This window comes from Pelobates fuscus, chromosome 12 (assembly GCF_036172605.1).
Source record: "Pelobates fuscus isolate aPelFus1 chromosome 12, aPelFus1.pri, whole genome shotgun sequence".
NCBI lineage: Eukaryota > Metazoa > Chordata > Amphibia > Anura > Pelobatidae > Pelobates > Pelobates fuscus.
The window spans coordinates 22,674,488-22,695,875 of NC_086328.1; the positions used below are offsets into that span (position 1 = coordinate 22,674,488).

At 40.7% G+C, this 21,388-nt stretch overlaps 1 protein-coding gene across 1 annotated transcript in view; it reads left to right on the forward strand.

Annotated features, from left to right (window-relative positions):
* ANKRD11 (ankyrin repeat domain containing 11) overlaps positions 1–21,388 on the forward strand; it is a 160,725-nt gene that overhangs the window by 31,540 nt on the left and 107,797 nt on the right. The gene's annotated exons all lie outside the window — the stretch shown is intronic.

The following is a 21,388-nucleotide window of genomic DNA, read 5'->3' on the forward strand; positions in this document are numbered from 1 at the left end:
GAATGGATTTATTTTCTATTTTCATTAGTGTTTCTGCTTTGGTGTGTTGATTCTCCTGAAATCTGATGAGTGCAATGTTTTGCATCTCAAATGGCAACCCTCCTGTGTTCAAGGACATGTTTCATCACAAGACACCTCAGCATCTGTCTTTTCTGCAGTGTTTCCATCTGAGTATTTTTATTACTAAACTTTACATGCCTGAAATGGATGAATGGTTCACACATGACAGCCGTGTCGTGTGGTACATATGCGATTACTTGAATTATACTGTATTGTCCTGGCAAACCCCTGCCATATTTCTTGTGATGGGAATACTCTGAAGCGGATCTCTTATGATACCAGATATAATCTTCGTTCATAGAATGTAATGGCTGGATGAAAAAACTCATGAATGTAGTTCCTCTTTATTCTTTTAAGGGTTTAGCTCTAGTCTAGTTCCATAGATGTCCATACATGTTTTGCTACGACTTTGATTAAGGTGAATAATATGGTCGGTACATGTGAGTTTCTAAATTCTCATTTTAGAATTCATTGAAGAGCTGTTCTTTCTATTGTCTGCTTGTAATTTATTTGTATTAAAAAATGTTTTATTAGTGTCTGTTCAAGTGACAGGCAAGCTCTTTGAGATTCTACTTTATTACCCTCTCCAAATATTTTATTGAGAAGTTGGGCTTACTGTTGTTTACAGTCTTAGACCTTTGTGGGGAGCTTGTCTTTCTAGTCCTAACAGCTTGAGTGCCAAATAATGAACAAAGGCAGGGTGTGACACTTCATTGATAATAAACATAAATGAACCTTTTAAGAATTAAAAAGAGACTGCATAATATTTATATTGAGTTTTTACTGGGTGGCAGAATATGGTAAAGACGGATACCATCATCAGATTGCATTGACTCGGTTCAAGATAACTATAAATCAACTGATTGTTCTGACTTATGTCATTTCATTTATTTTCTTTGTATTATGGTGGAAACAAATATTTCATATCCCATTTATGTATGGGTTTCCAGTTAAACTTATAATTTTTTAGCTCAAGCAAAAGTACAAGTTAATCAGAGGGCTTTTTTTTTTTTTTTAAAAATACAAAAAAGCAAGTTTACTTCAGGATTCGCCACCTTTAAAGGGAAACTATAGGTTAAGAATACAAAATTGTTTTCCAGGCCTATAGTGCCCCTCTCACTTGCACCCCACTCAAATCCCAACTCAAATCAATTACCTGAATCCAACACTGATGTCGTTAGGTGCTGTGATCACCATGATCACAATAGGACATTCAATCAATGCTTTTCCAAGGGGTTTTAGCGGACGCTGGATGTCATCATGCATAGCATGAGGTTCTCCCAAATGGCTATCTAATATAGGCACTAGAGACTAACTGCATTTACGCAGTTTTACTCTGTGAAAGGTCGCTGGACGTTCCCTCGCTTTGCGTGAGGATGTCCAGAATCTTCTAAATCCCCAATCTGAAGGAATTGAGTCAGTGTTTTCCTTTGGTGAAGGCCTCATGCGCACAGCACTTACCGCTCATACGCAATAGGTTCCACCTATCGGCTGATGTCAGAGGAAGAGTGTTTTTTAACTTTCATGGATGGGGGTGTGAGGGACTCTTGGGGGTGTGAGGGACTCTTTTGAAATACAAAACTTTTGTGTTCCTTTAAATTGTTAGGAAGTAGTGCATGCTTACTATGTGTGTGGCCCTGTGCTCAGGCTTTTATCAGCGTTTTTCTGAACTTTGCTTTGTAGGTTTTTTTCTCTCCCTTCTCATACCATATTATTCTGTCTTCTGTTTATTTAAAATAACTGTCACATCACTAGTTTCTGCAAAAGTGGGTTAGTCCACTTTGTTAGCTACTTATAAACAATCATTCTCCCCCCACCCCATTTGGGTACTAAGATGGCATTCTTGCAAGGTTAACTTTCTTGGCCTAAATTAGTGATCTAAAAAGTGAAACATTTTGCAAGTTTTCACAGAACGTATGATTTCAGAATACGGCCACGTTAAGAGTGGAGACAAATGCTGACCGTTCTTTCAAAAAAGTAGTGGAAATACATTTTACCTACACAAAAAACGAGTCTCACTATTGGGGGAGGGGATCTTTGCAAAGTATGCAGAGTCCACAGATGGTTACTGAGGAAAGTTCACAATTGTGGACTGAAACGTAGACTATTTGTCAAGTTGGATTAAAAGTCTTTACTTTTGACATTCAAGTCCTCGAGTGCTTGCCTTCTATCTGGATGTTATGTTTATGTGCAGCTGAGCACCGGGCTGATATTGAAAGGAGAGCTGGAGTGCAAAATTCCCAACGAATTGTGTGTGTGTGTGTGTGTGTGTGTGTGTATATATATGTCTCTATCTGTCTATCTATCTTACTATGCATCTGTCTGGAGTTTTGTGCATTTTACTTGGTCTGGACTGCTCTGTGGTTCAATAGCTGCTTAGGAATGTGAACGCACTCTATATGTTCAGTCCTTCCAAGTGGTATGACTTGTTTGGGAAGTGCTTTCAGGGACATACCGCAACTTGAGTTTCTAATGGATTCCTTTTGTGTTTTAGCTTGTTACATCATGTGCCACTCCCCTACAGTGTCTGCTTTTTACCTTCAAGCGAGTTCTTGATGTGACTTTATTTTCCGTCCAAGTAACATGTTAGCTGTAGCCTGGTCTTTGTTCCTAAGCTGCTTTATTTTTGAGTCTTGCAATACAAATACCAAGTTGTCATTCTTAGATGAGCTGTCACAGAAGGAATTGGGGCATAGTTTGTATTTACGTTGGCCTTCAGGAAAAACATTACTTCATCTTACAATGCTTTTAAATGCTGTCGGCACCGTCATCAGTAAATTATATCTAATGCCATTTCACCATTCACTGCCATTGGGCTGTAGGCAATGCCACCGGCTGCCTTGTGCTGTCGGTGGGATTAAAATTTACCTGGTTTCTTGTAGGCTCAGAAGTAGGAGTTAAGTTGCATGGATTCTTCCCTCAATTTACAGGGGGCAACTAATTTAGAATATCACAAGGAAAACATTTGGCACAGTGTTTCACAAGTGAAATTGCAAATATTTGCAAAGTATCAGGGAGCAAGACAAGCTAGGAACCGTTCCTTAGTGAAAATGCTTGACATTGATGCTGTGCTTGAAATGCTTGTGTTGCTCATTATTTCTCTGCTTATCATCCGAACCAAGCGTTTTCTATTTACATTAAGAATTCTAGTTCTGAAAGAGCCACAACACTTTTACTGTTTAATTTTCTTGCTTATTTTATAAAAAAAAATTCTTGTGAATAAATTGTCACGTGATTATTTTTCTGTACAACTTTGTATCTAATTAAATGTTGGTTTTTTATTTACATTTTAGGGACTGCATGTAAATAAACCCTGCCAATGAGTCATAGGGCAGTGAAGTCACCCAGCATTTTTTTTTTTTTTTTTTTTTTTTTTGGTGCTGTAGAGGTACGTGTAGGAACTCTCATTTCTAGAAGAAATCTGAACTGTAAAGGCCTAAAACTTGGGTGATTACTGTTTAAGTTGCCCAATACCTCCTTGATATGCCCAGAAAGCATTAAAATGAAGCAAAATGTCAGTTAAAGCTCCCAATGCTTAGTTTGTAGCAGGGGAACTATTTAGACTTTTTTTTTTTTTTTGCTAGAACTTAATTTCAGCCTTTTTATTTTAATTGCAATTTCCCGGTGTGCAATTAATATTTTTTTTTTTTTAAATGAGGTTTTATGTATCCGTAGTTTACTGATAGTGTTTAAGTGCTATATTTTGTTTCAGCGTTGTGCGCTAATGTAGAAGCTACTTCTAATGTCCGTATTCTTAATTCCTGTGACACTGAGCACAAGAAATCCTTCTCAGTTTGGCCTGTTCTCTGTATGTCATATTGGTTGAAACGTCTCCTGCAGGTCTCGGGTGCGCAGTCCATGGTTGCTATGCAACGGGTTAGATTGTTCAGAATGAAATATGTTGGTGCAATGGGGGGAGGGGTGTGGCTGGAGGAGAGAGACACATTTCCCTTGTTTTTTTTCAGTTTTACAGTTGTACAGTTTTGTCTACACGGGCTTGCATGCCAACAAATTATCCTGTAAATATCCTAGTACTATTTTTGTAGCCACTTTCTCATTAATTTATTTTAATCCAATTACCGTTTTTTCTAAAGTTTATCATCTGCAAGGTGCAGGGACATGTCTGATACTCTTAGATTACTGTTAGCTTCTAATATGTTTTGAAATACAAAGATCTAGTGGGTAGCTCTGGCTCCCCTTTATAAGCCTCATCGTTTTTCAGGCTGCTTCCTATAGCGTTCCACTGGTGGGCAGTTACAGCTCTTCGAAGGAAAGTGGGCCTCAACCACATGCTTTGCCTGCATTAGGAATTTTCCCTTTTACAGGCCATTAAAATGTTCAGGTTTTTTTAATGGAGGTTGTGTTTAAAATGCATCAAATCAAAAATGAGTCACTGCATAGAACCTGTGCACATTACTATTTCATTTCAAAGTAGTTTTCTCTCCCTTCCCCCCACCCCAGTCAAATTTGTAACTAAACGCTAAATTGTTGCTAAAAGAGTAAATTTTTTCTTAACATTGTTATGGTTTTAATGTTGGGACATTGGTAGTCCTAAAATTGGGCTCATCTAAAGCATTTTTATTTTATATTTCCAGTGTCTAGCAAGCTTCTTTAAATGTTCCCTGGTCCTCTTCTTGCTCAGTCTGTTCATATGTGATTGTTGGCATTTAAAATTCTACTTGTTTTGGAAGAAAACATTTTAAAATTCAAATACTTACGTTTTTTTTTTGTCTTCCTGTGTTCTGTGATGTCAGGGTGGTGGAGGTGGATATGCAAGTTGTTGTATTGTTAAAGGTAACTTCTACTGGCTTTAATTTTCTATATTTTGGATTGTTGTTTAGTCACTTTTTTGGCCATCTTTGAGGACAGTTTCAGTGATGCGTGACCTTTTTTGTTAGGAACTAGTGCATTTACCTCCATTACCATAATGTGTTTTTGAAGTGAAGTTCAAAATCGGTTTGAGGGTGTCGAACAGTGATTAAGTAAGACTTGTAACTTTCCTACGACTGACCTTGTCCTTCACATGCTTGTAGATGAGCTGCTATGTGTTCTTCCTCAGCCAGTCAACAGAAGCAGAACTGTCAACGTTTATCGGTAACCATGTCAAACACCGCCTGCTTTATGAAAACAAACTTTTGTGAGAACAAAAGTCTTAACTGGCTTGTCTTTCCTGTTTGGCCTGTACCGTTTTAACTTTGAACAGTGACCGTGCATTGTTACTTGTCAGGCTGGGCAATTGTGCTTCTCTTTGAAAAATAGAGCTGTTTAAAGTGGTGCTTAGTGTTTAAAGTAGATTACAGAATATTCCAAACATTTTGTGTTTTGTTGCATGTTTTTTTTAAATTTCTATTTAAATGTTTTTATCCACATAACTGTATTACATAGGAACCTTAAAAGAAGAAAAGTCCTTTTTTTTATAGTATAGTTGATAAATGTGAACACACGTTAAGTGTCATACCTATGGCAGCATAATGTAGGGCTACTCAAGCCATCACGACCACCTCTGCATTTAGAAGTGGTCATGGTGGCAGGAGTCTGTATGTGCAACATTAATGCTTCACGCACTGCACAAACTAAGATATTTGCATGTTTGGGCCGGGGCTAGACATAACCCAGGCACATGTGATTCAGGCAGCCCAAATCTATTTCCCATACTTTAAACTTTGCAAAATTTAAATGTACAAATTCTGTGCAAAATGAACATCCATTGTCCGCGTGCTTTCCGTCCATTCACTCTCAACCACTGAGCAGTCCCTCCCTACTTTGAATATTGTGAGTGCCCCCACCCCTCCAAACTGCCCTCCTGTCCACCCATTTCCTCGCTTTCCCACCCAGCACACACAACTTTTTCCACCCCTTTCCTTCCTCTTTGGCTTAGAGCGCATGCATGTGATACTTGGGGATTTCAATATCCCAATCAATAACCCCAATTGCACTGATGCCTCTGGTCTTCTCTCTGTAACCTCCTCCTTTGGCCTTATGCAATGGTCCAATTTAGCAACCCATACAGCAGGAAACACTCTTGATCTTGCCTTCACCAACCTCTGTACGGCCTCTAATCTCTCCAATATTCCTTTTCCTCTATCTGACCACCATCTGCTGACTTTTGACATTGGCATACCTAAGACCCAATTGACACCACCGTCTGAACATCACTCTCACAGAAACCTCCAATGTCTTGACCTAGAGCATTTCTCCACTAATCTCCAAACTCTTCTTTTACCTATCTCAAACCTCACCTGTCCTAGTTCTGCAACCTCCTTCTACAATTCCACCCTAGACATCATGGCACCTTGTACATTTAAACGCCGCAGGCCCCTCCAACAACAACCCTGGCACACCAAGCTCATTCGATACCTCCAAAAATGCTCCAGAACTGCTGAACGCTGTTGGAGAAAGTCTCACTGTGCATCTGACTTTCTCCACTATAAATTTATGCTGAACTCCTACAGCTTGGCTCTTTCATCTGCAAAAGTTAATTACTTCAACACCCTCATAACCACACTCTCCCGCGAATCCAAACGACTATTTCACACATTTAACTCTCTTCTTTGCCCTGCTGTTCCTCCTCCACCTACTAACTTGACCGCCTCAGACTTTGCAACTCACTTCACTGACAAGATCTCTACAATCAGGGAAGCGATCTCTCATCTTTCTTCTTCCCCTTACAATACTTCCCCTAAGTTCGCACCCGCTACATTAGAAGAGGTTTCTGCTCTGCTCCAGTCCTCCCGCCCCACCACCTGCTCCCTAGATCCAATTCCCTCGCATCTCATCCGTACTGTCTTCTTTCTCTACCTCTCTCTAAAATTCTCAATCTCTCTCTCTCTCCTCTGGTATATTTCCATCGCCCTTCAAACATGCAACTGTAACCCCAATTCTAAAGAAGCCCAACCTTGACCCTAACTCCCCATCCAACTACCGTCCTATCTCGCTACTGCCTTTTGCATCCAAGATCCTTGAAAGAATTGTGTATGCGAGATTGACAGACTTCCTCGAGTCCAACTCTCTGCTAGACCCTCTTCAGTCTGGTTTCTGCGCTAAGCACTCTGTGGAAACGGCACTGACCAAAGTATCCAATGATATACTCGCTGCAAAATCTCGTGGTCACTACTCTATCCTAATTCTCCTTGACCTGTCTGCGGCTTTTGACACTGTTGATCATCAACAGCTTCTTCTCATCCTCCACAATATCGGTCTACAAGATATTGCTCTCTCCTGGTGCTCCTGCTACCTCTCCCAGCGCTCTTTCAGTGTTTCTTTCTCTCGATCTGCTTCTTCTCCCCAGTTCCTCTCTGTTGGTGTCCCCCAAGGTTCAGTTATTTGTCCCCTACTGTTCTCCATCTATACTGCCTCCCTTGGTAAACTCATTTGCTCCTTTGGCTTCCAATATAATTTCTATGCAGATTACACGCAAATCTACCTGTCCTCTCCTGATCTCTCCCTGTCCCTCTTGACTAGTGTCTCTGACTGCCTCTCTGCTGTTTCTGACTGGATGGCTGCCCACTTCCTCAAACTAAACTTGACCAAAACTGAAATTCTGGTCTTTCCTCCCTCAAGTGTTGTTACTCCTGTGTCTGTCTTCCTCCAAGTCAACGATGCTACCATCCGCTCCACCATGCAGGCTCGCTGCCTAGGTGTTCTTTGACTCCGACCTCTCCTTCAAGCCTCACGTTCAATCTATTACCAAATCCTGTCATTTCCATCTCAAAAACATTGCGCGCATCTGCCCCACTTAACGCCAGATGCAACTAAGGTGCTGGTCCATTCTACTGTCCTTTCTCGCCTTGACTACTGTAATCCGCTTCTCAGTGGTCTTACGTGCTCCCAACTTGCGCCGTTACAGTCCATAAGGAATGCGGCGGCGAGGCTTATCTTCCTGTCCGCCTGCACCTCCCATGCCTCACCCTTCTGTCAGTCCCTATGTTGGCTTCCTAAAAAAAAAAAAAAAGCTCAATTTAAAATTCTGGTTCTTGCTTTCAAATCTCTACATAATGCTGCTCCCACCTATCTATCCTCCCTTATACACAAGTATGTCCCGTCTAGGCCCTTACGATCTGCTGAAGACTTACGTCTATCTTCTGTCCGTACTCCCACCTCTCATGCTCGCCTTCAAGATTTCTCGGGGGCTGCACCGTTCCTGTGGAACTCGCTTACCTCCTCCGTTAGATTCCACTTCTTCATAAAAGCGTATCAATTAAACTGTTAATAGCTCCCAACGGATTCCTCTTCTGCAACTGTCACTAGTCTAATACTATCCTTACCTTTTGGGTCACTTTATCCCACTCCCTCTAGCATGTAAGCTCATTGAGCAGGGCCCTAAACTCCTCTGTTCCTGTGTGTCCAACTTGTCTGGTTACAACTACATGTCTGTTCGTCCACCCACTGTAAAGCGCTGCGGAATTTGACGGCGCTCTATAAATATCATAATAATAATCATAATAATAAACAGTAGAATCAAATTATTGTCGTAGAGAGGCATTTAATGGAACCATGATCAGGCACCTCTGAGGTCAGACAGGGTGTTGAAGGCAGCTCTGGGGGTTTCTCCTGGTACTGGATTCCAGGATAGTTTAATCTTTTTATTTTTATTTTATTTTGTTGTTGTTAAATAAATAGGAGTTCATAAGGGGATCTTGGTACATCATGCCCAGTAGGACATTATAAACAAACAAAAAAATAATGTGAAAGTGTTAGACTAACTGTTTAGGTATTGAACCTATCCAGGCCACACCTAATTTGTCAGACATACATTTCTGCTTTTTTTGTGAGTTGTCATGAAAACTGTCTTCCACAAATTAAAATCTCTTGACTGTGTTTAATTTAATCTCTAAATTGAAACTACCAGTTTTTATACACCACTCTAGACAAAGCAGCTGTTTCAAAGCTGTTTATCCCCATGTAATGCTTTTGGCATAGGCCGTTGCATATGGTGCGTGGCAGCCGCTGGTGGATGCCATATTTGTAGTTCTTAAAAGTTGTAAAAGCTTTAAATCTGTGCAAGTGTAATGGGGTCTGTACAATATATTGCAACTCTGCTGGACTAAGGAAGAAAATTTCTCTTAGCATCTCCCAATTAACACATTTCCTGAAACTGTCCCGTGACATGACCACATTTGAAGAGATGGACAGACCCTTTTCTCAAATTTACACACTAATCTAGCGCAACACCACTCATGCACATACTTCATCCCAACGAGCCTGTGAAGCAATTTTACACATACAGCTTGCAAAGTGTTCTTTTATCTTTAAAAAAAAAATGCCATCGACTGGAAGCCTTATTAAGTAGGAAACCATTGATAAGCGAATAACCAGATGGTATAGAAACCCTGCCTTTAACTCCCCTTTTCCTACTGTTTGTAGTTTATGCTGGAGATGTCTAGGTGGGCGCCCTTGAACAGACTTGATGGTATTGTTCATTTTATACCCCTTTTCTGAGACAAGGTTATTCGGTGCCTGCAAACGATTTTACAATTCTGTCTATCCTAGTCGCAGGTTCAGTTGGGATGGTCCAATTCCTTTTCTGGATATGCATAAACAAAATCCTTTGTGTATAGTGTTGGGTGAGGAAATTGCTTTAATACCGTTTCACTGGAGATGACCCCAGAATCCCACATTGGAACAATTGATCGCAAGGGTGGAGCTGACTGGGTCTATGGAAGAGTTCCACTGGGCAAAATAAATTCCACTGGGCAAAATTGACCACTACATTGGCTGATTCTAGAAATCCAGTACTATACTATACTATTCTAATCTACCCCGAAGATGTAGGTCTCCCCAGTTCGTTGTGGTTAAAAAAAAAATAAAAAAAATTCTAGGCGATGGTTAAATATTTCAGGCAATCATAGCGATTCCATCTATTTCCTCAAATGGTTCTACCATCTAGTGACTATCCTTTTAATTTGCTGTATCCTACATCCAAGCAGTTGACCATTTTGGTGTACTTGTATTTGTTGACATTGCATCTTATCTAACTATCGCCTACCCATAAACAAACTATTCAGCATTATTGGAAATCGAAATATTTAAGGTCAGCTATTGGGTGAGCTGGAAGACATTAAGGACCAGTGAAAATGACATTACAAGTAGACCCAGCTGGCTTGTGTGGGGTAACCTATTGCCACAGTAAAAACACATCACGTTGATTATGATTGTAAGATCTGTGTAACATGGTGCTATATAAAAATCAGGATGATGACCGCAATGTGTTGAATGTGAACTTTAAATGTCACGGGGCCCCTTATCCTAGTGTTTTTAAAGTGTTAAAGCTCACTCCACAAGTATCTCGCAAGTGGTGTCTAAAAAGCATTGTTTTTTTTTTTTTTCTTTGTACGATTTTGCAGTAAAACGGGTATGGGGTGGGAGGGTACAGAAGGCAAGAGAGGGAGATGGGTATAGGTTAGTGCAGTGCCTCTCAATGGAGTTTCGTACCAATGCAGGGTACCTTTTCTGTATGCAGAGTTACATAGATTTACATCAGTAGATTAACAGTGTAAAATATATACGTAGGACGTTTCCAGTTTGCGTATCCCTTGTTGGTTTGCTTTCTGTCTCTGTTCATTTGTGTGTTCTTTTGATCCGTGCCCTGCTCTCTATTTGTCCTAGGCAAGGGGTGGGGTTAGATATAGAATGCGGTTTTCGGGTTGTGGTTGATGGGAGTGGTGTCCCGGTTCGCGGACCACCCGGCACGCATTTTCTGTTGGTGTTGTGGAGTTGCTTGTGTAATGTGGAGGTGAGTGTATTGTGGGTGTGTGTGTGTGTCGTGTTTAGTCTTCAGTGAGGGTGATGTTGTTTGTTCCTGGTGAGGTTACCATGGTATGGTTGTGTCTCCTTCCAGCCATGGGTCCCATATTTTGTGGTATTGTTTTGGTGAGTCGTGTATTTGTGCTGTGAGTTTGTCAATTTGCGAGCTATTATTTTCTGTGTGATCGTGTCTTGCGTCTGGATGCGGGGTGTAGACCATAGCTCGTTGCCAGGGCGATTCGGGCTGTGTTTTTTTTCTCTGCTCTGGTATATGATTCAATTGGTTTAGAGAGTAGTAGCACCCATGGGTCAACTGGGCAGGGTTTGTCTATTAGTTTGGTGATCAGTTGTGACATTTTGGAGTTTGGTTGGAGTTTCGGGCATGTCCACCAGCAGTGGAGGAACATCCCCGTCTCCCCGCATTGTTTCCAGCAAGTGTTTGAGGGTATGTGGTGCATAATGGCCAGGCGTTGTGTATTTTTACATAATATGGGGAGGTGAAAAACAATCTGACTACCAGCAAACTATATTTTTGTCAGGGAGACTAGAAGAACCCCCTTCTGTTTCTGTAACTTTTTTTCATTCTTTATTTGACCTGCATGTTTTTCCTAATTCCCCTCCATTTTGTTTTATTTTGGGTATTGTGTAACCGTATATCTAGTGCCAGTACAAACCTTGGGTCATGTCAAGGCTCTTGTACCTGTGGGCTTGATAAATTAGCCCTGCTTAGGTTACATCTTTTAGAATTCTGTGCAGTAAATGTTCTAATATACATATTGAGGCAGTTTCGGCATGGCTTGTGTCATAGTGACTGTTTTCTTGGGTTTATTTCTGTGCAATTGGTTGACTTGTTACAACAGTATTAGACCTACAAGAGCAAAAGCTGGTTTCATCCCCCTAAAGAGAACTCTTAGTCTAAAGGGCAATAGGCCCTTTATGCACACTATAGATGCTCAGTACTAATATTGCTGCTCATTATCTGTTTCCCTTTTGTTGCTACCGTCCTTTTAAATTGTTTTCTTTCAACAGATAATTTTAACTTGTAATAAAGTTTGTTTTGAGCTGATTCCATGTGCGTGGTGGTGCACAGTCCCACCTCAACCCTGCAGTGCTGTGTTTGCTTGAGATCTAGGAATGGAAGGTCCATTGCTTGACTATGTATGTAAAAAAAAAAAATGACCAGGGACTGCAGTGCTTATCTCATCAGAATTGAGAAAAACGGCCAAGGAATGAAAACACCTTGTCGAATGCAGGCTGATCTGCTGGAGAACGATTGGAGCACCCAGTAATGATGCATTTATGGGTGCATTGGAATTTACACTGTATACAACTGAGGATTATCTAAATCCATATACAGGTCTAATGGGCAGTGACTCTGCTGTGGATGTGAATTCGTTTTCTACAGCTAGTTTAAAATTATATTTATTTATTTTGCACTCCCTCCTGTTCAGGTTTCCAAATCTGCTGTTTGTTTTATGTTGCTCTTTAATCAGCTAAACCCTGCTTATTGCATGGTTTGTGTTTTTTTTTCTAGTTCTTGGCAGATGCCTACTGTTTGAGGGGAAGGTCCCTGTGCAAGGGCCTCATGGCTGGAATCGTTGGCTGTGGTGAAGTTTGCCAGACTTGTTAAACTGTAATCGTTATTAGCGAAAATGATTTTCTGTCCTGGTGGCTGCATTCTAATACAACTCTCTCCTTTTTTAATATCATTGTATTCACTATTAAGACTTAGTTCTGCAGCTGTTGTAGGGCAGTGTTTCTTATGCAGCTGTTGTATATATGCTCTGAATAGGTGCAGAAACTGTATTGTATGCTCGAACTGAATTATTTGTTTTGTCCTTTATAATAAAAGTACATATTTATAGCAGTCATGCATGTTTTTCTTAAAGGGACACTGAATAGGCCTAAACAAGTTTAGGTTAGTGAAGCGGTTTTAATGTACAGCTAATGTCCCTGCAGTCACACTGCTCAATTCTCTGCCAGTTAAAGCGGCACTGTCATGGCCGAATCCCGTTTTTTTTTTTTTAACCCGCCTCCACTACATCTAACTGACCCCCTAGTTACCCCCAAATGCCCCTAAGCCCCCCATATTACCTCTTTTTTAATCTTTATTTTCTGCCCCGATCTTTATTCAGGGCGCCGCCATCTTTGTGTGGGTAGGTGAAGTCCCTGTGGGACACGTCATCTGCCCACACTAGATAGCACTGAGATTCCTGCACATGCCCAGTAAAACACCTGGACATGCAAACGGGAATTTCATCCATTCATTCATGAGACAGACGAATTAATAGAAGAATCAGACGAACAATCAAACACTGTGTATCAGTGTTAGTTTGTTCGTTCAGTTTATTACAAGGAGAGAGCTACCGGCAAGTAGCTCCCTCCTTGTGATATGTAAAGATAGAAGCGGCAGGGAGCAGTGCTCCCCACCACTTCATAAGCCCCCCAGGTCCCCCTCTCACTCTATGGGGGTCAATATGACCCCCATAATAGCACAAGGGAGATTAAAATCTCCCCAATGCCCCTACTCGCTATACCGCGAGTAGGGGCATGTCTACTAAACAGTGAGCAGCCTGTGGCTGCTCACTGTTTAAAAAATAACCTACTAAATAACAATACGTTGGGGAGGACCTACTGTCCTCCCCCCGGCCCCCACCACTATAAAGTGGGTGGGGGCCCTATATAAGAATGGGGGGGCAACTACTGTCCTGGCCCCCACCCCTAAGCGGTGGGTAGGGGCTCTTAAAAATAATAAAGGGGGGGGGAACTACTGATCTCCCCACAGCCCCCACCACCGAGCGGTGGGTGGGGGCCCTATATAAGAATGGTGCGGGGGGACCTACTGTCCTCCCCCCACCCCTGAGCGGTGGGTGGGGGCCCTAGAAAAACAATAAGGGGGGGACCTACTGTCCTCCCCCTTGGCCCCCCACCCCTGAGCGGTGGGTGAGGGCCCTAATAAACAATAAGGGGGACGACCTACTGTCCGGCCCCCACCCCTGAGCGGTGGGTGGGGGCCCTAGAAAAACAATAAGGTTTTGTTTTTTTTTAAACCGTGAGTTGAAAACACTCACTGTTTACTAGACATGCCCCTACTCGCGGTATAGCGAGTAGAGGCTGAATTTACTAATACTAAGTAATCATTACTTAGTATTGGTAAATGTGGCTGAAAGACCAATTTAGGTCTTTCAGCCTTTTAGTAGATAACTCCCTAATTCCCACGGTATTAGGGAGTTATCTACTAAGCGGCTGTAAGATGCAGCCACAGCACGAATAGGATCGGAGTTTTATTCATTCGAATGAAATTGCGATCCGAACAAAGTACCGAATTGCTCCTAACACGAATGGAGAAACTCTTCTCATTCTGTTAAGATGCAATTTGACAGTTTTGCAGGCGTTCTGTCTAAGTGACAGGACGTTCGGCAATACTGACAGGAAGCATCGTGGGAACACGGAGGAAAGCTAGGGATCATGGGAAAATTGCTCTGACCAGTGGAAATGAAGCACACTTTGCTCCTCCGCTGGTCAGAGCTGGTCAAGTGGAGGAATCCTCCATAAGACAAAGAGTCCCTACTTTGTCTTATGATTTTAAAGAAAACTAAAGAAGACAGGAAGAAAAGAACAGATCCCGAGAGAGGGGGAGAAGAGGAAGAGATTGAGAAAAGGTAAGTTCGGCATGACAGTGCTGCTTTAAAGCAGTACTGTCACAGTCGGGAGCCGACGTCACTGCTCTCTGCTGTACTCTTAAGGAAAACTATAGTGTTAGAAATGCAGTTTTGTATCGTTAATGAGGGGGACCTAATGCGCAAATGTGGCCAGCGACATGCGTGTATTATGCCCTTCCCATAGTAAATCATTGCCTCATTGCTTTTCTATGGTGATTTTCAACATGCTGAATATCCGCATGCAAAGTGCGAGGACCTCCAGCGTGGTTTCAGTCAGAAGAGGGACACTGCACACAGACCACTTCAATTAGATAAGTGTTCTGGGTCCCTATAGTGTCTCTTTAAAGTTCAAATAACACAGCAGGAGATAGGTGCTTACTTATTTCCCCTCCCCCTTTCAACCTAGGCATCTATGCAATGGAAAATAAAACCACCTTTTTCATGGATTCTGAGTCGTAGACATGGGAGGTGTGGCTAGGGCTGCATAAAAAGTGCAAAGTCCTAAATGGGGAAAATTGTGCATTGAGACTCTTGGGGCATGATCTCAACATCAAAGTTACCTCTTTAAATAATACTCCACACAACAAAGGAATTTTAGCTTGGTGAAGTCTGTGTACCCTCAGGCTGTCAAAAAACGGCCCTGTTACTTCCTTATTGTTTATCTCAGTGTAGTTACTCAAGAGGCCGCAATTGCTCAGAGTACCTGCCTTACCAAAAACTTCTCATTGAGTTGCATTGGGAAGCCTGTAATTGGCCTGCCACAGAAAGTCTGGTCAGTTAGAATGGGATGGCTTGCAGAAGATGCAGACGAGATCTGCAAAATTTAAAATGTATATATTCAAGTTTTTTTTTTGTTTTTTTTTTACTTAGCAATTCTCTTGTCTGCATTTTCTGCAAGCCCTCCCATTCTAACCTCACCAAGACTCTGTCTACTCACACAGACTTCCCAATGCAGCTCAGTGAGAAGTGTATATGTGTATATATATATGTGTGTGTATATATATATATATATATATATATTACATTTATGTTTCTTTTTAAACCAAAGTAATTTTGATGTCTAATGTATCAGTTTAATTTTTAATTTTCCTGAGATTGTCATCACCAGGTCATATTTAGTCATGGATAGCACAGATACCAGAAGCCAAACTGCAAATTTAAAAGGTTGAATTTTAGCAACCATAGCAAACACTAGTTGACCCACATTTTACGTATCCTACAAGTTCCAATCATTGCTTTATTATCCACGGATCCTTATCCCATTGTACAGCGCTATGGAATTTGCTGGCGCTATATAAATTAATAACATTTTGGATTGCTTTTTGCTTGCTCCCCTTTATAATTAGAGAGGCTAGAAAGGGGAAAACTGAAAAGTTTAAATATCTTTGATTGTATTTACTTCTCAAAGCACATCTACTCTTCCAAATTTAGAACAATGTGCTCTATGGTGAGAATTGCATGCCATCAGAACAGGTCATGTTCAGTGAGCAACCTAGCAAAAAATTTATTTATTTTAGGTCCTCCCCTATTGGGACACTTCCTTTCATTTGTGAAGTCCCCCCACAATATGAACACAATTTAGATTGTTTAAAATTTTCTGACTGTATCCTTGACAATACATTACTAATGCTCCTGAATACTGCAGTTGTGTGGTCCACTCAGAGCTGTGCTAGTGTTATGCCACACAAGCTTAATCGTTGCATACGCTTTTCATTATGACAAGTTTCCTGTGTGCTGGCACAGATTCTAATGTCCGCCTCACTCAGAACGGCCTGTGTGTTTGTTTGTGGGACACACGATTTAATTGAGAGCTAATTCAGCCCATTTCCCTTTCCGATGGGTAATTAACATCTGTGGAGCGTGCAAAGGCTGCACAACGCTTTCTCAAGATGTAGGAAAGCAAAGCCGTATTCATGCGTACACAATAATCCATTGGAAGGATGAGCTTGTTATTCAGTGAGCAGACTTGTGGGCCCAGGGGAAGGGGTTGTAAATTCTGACTTCCTCATACAGGTGCTCTTAGTATCTATAGAAATCTAAGGGAATGTTTCATTCTTCACTTTGCCTATCTGTCTCCTTCAGCATTCCTGGTGGTTCTTCAAGTTGTCAAATTAATCTAATTCCCAGTGCTTGCCATTCGAACAAGTCCCGCAGGTAATGCCAAACCAGACATGCTATTAAAATAAAACTTGTGCCATGCTGATGAGCCACAATAAAGAAATGACATTGATTTAGATCGTAACTTGCATTATAACCAAAAACGTCTTAAAATAGTGTCTTGTGAAAACAGAAAAAGGGGGAGGGGGATTTTGTTATTGTGACTGGAACATGTATATAATTGTGGATTGAAAACCTGAAGGTGTCAGATCATTCTGGGAGTTTGAGGGAAATTGCAAAGTATTGTAACATAAAGGTGTATGATTTTTCCAATCCCTGATACTTATAACCAAACTGGTACAATTGGAATGCCATTTGTTTTACATTTAGCTAGTGTTTGAAGGCTTGACTGTTGCCAGGATGTGGCATATTCTATAAACCACAAATATGGTGGTAAACTATGTAATGACTAGCATGAAGGCTCCCTGTAAACCAGTAGTCCTGCTCTACAATAGATTTTAAATGTCTTTTAAAGTGCAATACACATTTGCGTGAGAACATCTTACTAAAGCACAGTTCCAATTCCTCCGTTTCCTTTCATCTTGCTGAACTGCTGGCAGAGAAGCTGTTTGTCTTTCAAACGGACCAGCGTGTTTAAACATATGTACGAACTGGGAGTCAAAATAAGGCTCTATATTGTAACCCAAATAGTACATGTCTGTTGCTGGCCAGTCAGTATTTGTGAGTAATGAGGCACAATTCCAAGAGTTGGAAAGACCTGTGTACTTTGTCCCTTGCATCAGGCTAACAAAACATATCAGTTGAGACAGGAAAATCTGAGCGCCATATACGGATGCCTCCTCTCTTCAAGATACGTGGGTGTGTAGCAACAGCTCCTTTACTGCAGATCAAAGGAACACCCTGTCTGTGGGTTTGGCTTTGGGATTTGTTTTGATGCACTAGACTAGAGCATAGCTAACTTTCGTCAATGCAGCTGTCGAGGACTGCATCTCCCTGATGGCTATCCAGCCTAAATAAAAGTATTGGAGGCTGGGTAATGCAAGTAGAGATGGCATCATTCCTGGTCTCTGCTGCCTCCTACAAAATGCTCTTAATGTTCTGCAGGCATACATGATCACAAAACAAATAGTGAAGTATGATTTAGATCACATAACATTGCAAGGATGTATGTACTGGCTTATTAATTTGATAAAGTAAACTATCTAGCTATTAATACATGCAAACTGTTTGATACCTCCTCTAACTTTAAACTGGAGTATGCTATGCAGCCACCTGTATTCTATGGTAACGTTATCCAAAAGGCCACTCAGCTGAATTGACTGCTCATTCTTGTTTGTACACAGCGTTGACCAAGATTATGGGAATTGTAGTTTTGAAGCAGTGGTCTCTCACCCGGTCACCCACCCCCTCCCCCCTATTTACTCATTCAATGAATAAAGTGATTTTATATAGAACAATTGATTTGTCATGCTTGCTTCACCTTCTGAGAGGTAGACTGTTGCAGAAATGCCACTCCTTCAGATCTCGATTTTGCTGGTTTTGTAACTAAAGGGTGTGAGCATGTACTTTATGTCCCTGTTTTCAAAGGGCCAATTCAGACTGGTGTTAACACCTTATTTTGCACAGAATAAAAAATAGAAAACAGAAAGTTATGAGCAAGTCTGTCAAATGAGGTGGGCCCTTGTTTGAACAGGATACTTGGAGTTCAACGACTTATTTCAGTTTGTGTAGGCTCGTACTTATGGCCTGAGATTTTTCCAGATTGGTATTGAAGCAACAAATGAAGAGATGGTTAAACGTCTTGCTCTATAATGTGTAGAAAACTTACACATGGTTATGGTGTTTAGTCTCCTAAATCTTTCTGACATACTTATAGGGTTGTCAAAAATGTATTAATTTCTCTTGTTGGTTACTGAGTGTTGTATTAAGCTTGTTTTTGTTGTTATAATCCAGTCTGAACAGGGCCATTAACCCCATAAGGACCAAACTTCTGGAATAAAAGGGAATCCTGACATGTCACACGTCATGTGTCCTTAAGGGGTTAACGTGACACTATTGTCACCAGAACAACTTTTGCTTAATGAAGCTGTTTTTGTGTGTATAAATCATGCCCTTTCAGTCTCACTGCTCAATTCTGTCATTTAGGAGTTAAATCCCTTTGTTTATGCAGCCCTAGTAACACCTCCCTGCGTATGACTTACACAGACTTCCTAAACACGTCCTGCAAAGAGGCATCTAATGTTTACACTTTCTTTATTTCACAGTCTATTTAATTTAGAATTTATCTATTGCTCTGTAAATAGCCTGCTAGACCATGCAGGATTCTCCTGTGTGTGATTACAGTTAAATATGTACAGCAGGTGATAAAAACCTTTTAAAGTAAGTTGCATGTTTTTTTTTTTTTTAAATGAAACCATTTTTGATTTCATGCTGCAAACTGTGAGTCACAGCCAGGAGAGGTGTGGCTAGGGCTGCATAAACAGAAACAAACATGTGATTTAACTCCTAAATGGCAGTGAAACTTCAGAGGCATGACAACTGCTTCATTAAGCTAAACTTGTTTTTGTGACACTAGTGTCCCTTTAAATATATAACAGATTGTAGTTGCCCCCAAACCACCCATCTTAATAGGTCCTAGTCCAAAAGCACTTTGAGTTACCCCAGCAATAACTCCATTGTTAAAAACTTGTATACCCAGTTGAGAGAGAGAGACACAAAGTAGAGCTTACATTGTCTCTTTATATTTCCTTTGCCTGACTTTCTTAGACTCTAAGCAGAGTCTAAGTGTCAGTCCCGACAGTCATCTCCAGTGATTGCTGCAGGTTATTGGCTGTGTTTTTAGAGGGTCCCGCGGTCTAGCAGGATTTTACACCCCAATTGCTGTACTCTTGAGCATGTGCAAGAGTACAGAATTGACGTTGATTCCTGGCACAGAAGTGCCTGAAGCGGAAGAGGACCCACTGGAACAAAATGGCTGCTCCAGAGAGGGACCGGTTCAGTTAAGTAAATATCACCTTTACCTGCCTCCAGACCCTCTGCGGCGATGTCACCGATGGGGGTCTTTGTGAATTCACCAGGTGTGACAGTGTGGCTTTAATGGTTCTAGAAGCTATATAGGTTAGTTTTCTATATTTTTATTTTCCTTTTGTAAATTGTTGGCCAGATTGCTGGACCATGTATAGATGTTTAAACTTTTGTTTTACTTGCCACACTCTGGACACTTGTATGGGGATCCACTTTCTCTGATATTGTGTATTTTATCCTGGTGAAGTCTGAAGTTTACATTAATCAATTTAATCTTTGTATTTTCATATTCATGACTGTTTTTTAATAGTTTGCATCACTTTAGTAAATCTCACACCAAAATTGTTTGTAATCTGTAAAACTCTTCATGTAGTTTCATTTAGTTTTCTGCATGCTCTTTTGTTTCATCCCCTCCCCTATTTTTTCGGTGACTCCTTGTAATTATCAATCTTCATATCGCTTTGCTAGAAAAGTTTCTCCTTTTAACCACCACTCTAAATTTGGCATTCTTTAAACCAAAAAATTGACTTAAATATAGGTAGAGAAAAACTGAATATTTTTTGACCATATTCTAAAAAACGTTTAAAGGGGCACTCAAAGTTAGGGTACTAGGAGTGCCTAGTTGCAGGGAGTCACAATTTTAGAATGATGCAAAATAAATACAAAGTCCTGCTGTGTGAGCTAGAATCCACCAACAAACTCTAACACCGGTGTGTTCACCTCTCTATAAAAACAAAAAAGAAGTTATGCATACATACAAAGAAGGTGGAGTGAGGATGGTGTTCACATATGGTATAACTGTAACAGACAAGAAAACATATGGCCAAAGCCTAGTGCAACTCAGTTGGTTCTGATTTAGTAAACCGATAAATAACTGTAGAATGTTGTACTCGCATATGGAGCCTATATGCAAGGCTCACCACAGGAGCTGGTGGGGAAGTTAGAAGGGACCCCACTCCCTTTGTGATGCTGTAGAAGCTTCCTTCTTGACACCAATAAGTACACTGGGCGTAATTTCCAAGATCAAAAAATACTTTATTGGTACAAAAAAAGTATAAAACAAAAAAAAATATTAAAAGTGGTATATTGAATAAAGTCCACGTTTAAAATACTTGCAAGACGCGTTTCGCCTGTTAAAAAGGCTTTAGCTTAAGGAGGCATTTTGGTCTATAAATCATGTCCCTGCAGTCTAACTGCTCAGTTCTGTTTAGGAGTTAAATTTATGTGGCACTATTCATACCTCCCCTGGTGGTGACTGACACAGCCTACATGGAAATAAAGGTTTCCTTTAGATGTTAACTTGCTTTAGAAGTTTGTATCTCTTGCTGTGTTAATAGAGCTTTAATCACACACAGGAGACTCCTGTTGGATCTAGAATGCTATTAACAGAGCTGGAGATAAGAAATTCTAAATTAAACCCTGTGCAATAAAGGAGGTTTGAACATAGAGCTCTTTAGAGGAAGTGTTTAGGAAGGCTGTGTAAGTCATTCAGTGAGGTGTACCTCCTAAAAGACAGAGAATAGAGCAGTGAGCATGCAGGGCATGATCTGTTCACCAAAGATGAATCATCAAGCCAAAGCGTTTTTTGTGCCTATAGTGTATCTTTATTTTCCACTTGGCAGTGATTAGAGGTTTTGGGCTGTGAATGTGTTTGTTTTATGGTAGTAGATAAGCAATTTACTTTGTTTCAGTTGTATCTTGACTGCCTTGCATATTAGGCAAATTAAAATACAGTGGTGTTTTAAATAAAAAGTTAATATCACAACTATGGTTCCTTTGTG